Below are 2,372 nucleotides of genomic sequence, written 5' to 3' on the forward strand. Positions count from 1 at the left end.
GCTGTTGTGGGCTTTGGTGATGCAGCTGTATTCAAGTAATTTCTGTTCCTGTAAGTGATACCTCTCTACACTGCTGTAAATACCCCCCTAAAAAACCCAAAACCTCACTAGTTCACCAATCTGAACTTTGGTAGCATCTGTCCTTTTATCTGCCATGAGCTCCCTCATGTATATGTGTTGTACTTTCCCAGGAAAAGTCTTGTTACACAACACTCTGTCACTTCTAGGTTTACTGCTATTGATTAATTTTTCTTCATGAGGTGGGTTATATTTTCTTGGTAGAATAACTATACATGAATATTCCAGTCTCAAGCTTTCAAAGTCTGAATGTTTTTGTCTTTCATTAAAGGGTTTTATTTTGTCTTTTTTTCCAAAAGTAAATCTTTATAAGGAAAGTCTAGAGTAGCTTTAATTCTTAGAGATAATTTCACTGTCAGTATAGGACTTAATTTTTTTCTATTGAATGACGCAGTGCAACAAAGAGTGTTCACTGGAAGGCAAAGTATGAGCTTAGGACTCCTGAGACAAAGTTTTCAGCACAAAGGAGATTTATTTGCCCCAGAGGGACAGAGGGCAGGGAATAATAGACAAATCCAGGAGATAAAGGATGAGGGAGAAGGGGAAAGGAACAAGAGAGAGGAGAAAGGGATATTTGTTCCCAAGGGACAAAAGACTCTCTGGATAGAGAGGAGACAGATGTAGCCCATAGGAAAATAGCAGTTTACAAAGGTACAAGGGAAAACCTGTGTTAGAATGAGGTGTTTAATTTTGATTGTGCATATTAATTTGGTGAGCCAATGGGGCTTTTGATTGCTGGACTTCAATACTTTGATAGGTGGACCTTGACATTCAGCCTCAGGAGAAGAAAGTGGCAAAATAAGGGACTAGACCTTGATGGCTAGCTTTAGGATATGTAGCAAGGCAGAGAGAGGTCAGACAGAGTAATATGCTTGAGTGGGTTAGTGTCCCATCATTTACTTTACCTTATGGGACTTGAGAGCCTAATATGTGACTTCTGGTAATAGATCAACCCATATATTTTTATTTTACTTAATTTGTTTTAAAACTGTTTCAGTGTATCTTATAAATCTTTTTGTTAAGCTAATAGTGAAGAGAACCTCTGGTAAACATTTCTGATGCTCTTTATTTTTGTGTAGCTAGTCTCTAAACTCTGGCTTGATAATCTCAATTATTTTGGCCATCTGAACTCTGGTTTGATTTTCTCAACTCACCAAGTTGGCTTTGTTTTATTGTTGATCACTTTCCCACTCTGTGAGAATATTTCACCAGCAAGAATTTGAGAGAGATTGTAGAACTCAAGTCACGCATTTTCTTTCCTCACACACCAAGTTCTGAGCTCTATATCACAGTCTCTTGATCAAAATCTAAAAGAATATTTTTCATGAATTTTGCCCAGATGCTAGCTTTTATAATGGGACAATAATTGTACTTCCTAAAGCTCATCATATCCAGAAATGGAACTTTTGATGTTTGTTTCAGGCTTTATTAGATGGATCTGGAGCATAATTTACTCTTGTAATATTTTAGCCTACTATTATAGATGGACATTTCTATGATCACTATCAAAAACCTGGTGTTGGAGGAAGTCTCTTCACTCCATCAAGAGAATGGCACCTACTAAGCAAGAGCCTTAGGCTGCTCCCCAGAACTGATCCAGAAGGAGGTCTTGTCATCACTGTGTGTGATTGTCCCATGTGTTTTTCTCTCTGAAGACTTTCTAGTGTAAGGAAATGTGGAGGAGAAACAGGGTTGTATTCATCCTCCGGGCCCTGTACAGGCCAACGTCAATGTGTACATTCGTGTCTTAGTTTTAAATTGTCCCGCGCTACCGTCTCGCCAGCAAGAACGACGCAGAACACTCGGATCCTTCTGCAGTAAAGCTTTAATGCATCTTGAGAGATAGATGATCAGCTTCTTAGAGGGAGACCCCAAGCTAAGAAACCCAGCCCCTTATATAAGCCTAGGAGCTCCGAGTGAGATGTGTAGAGCCGGGATTGGTGGTTTGCACATCACCCCAGATGACGTCACGGGAGAGGCACAGTTTAAACGGTTAACTCCAACTGACAGCGACAGTTAACTCTAACTGACAGCGACAGTTAACTCCAACTGACAGCGAATGTCAGCGCCATCTTCTAACGGCAATAGCGATAGCGAGGGCGGCTCCTCACATCTCCCCCTATTCATTTATTTTTGAAGCAATAGGACACCCACAACTTTGGAGTGGAGATAGAGGTCAAATCCCCATGTGCAAATTCGGAACATGTACAAAGCTCCTCTCCAGGGTCTTATCCCCAGAGGAAGTCCTGACCAGTCCGATGTCTTTTTTCTGGGGGAAGGAGATCATGACATAG

This window comes from Mesocricetus auratus, unplaced genomic scaffold, assembly GCF_017639785.1.
Source record: "Mesocricetus auratus isolate SY011 unplaced genomic scaffold, BCM_Maur_2.0 Super-Scaffold_100003, whole genome shotgun sequence".
NCBI lineage: Eukaryota > Metazoa > Chordata > Mammalia > Rodentia > Cricetidae > Mesocricetus > Mesocricetus auratus.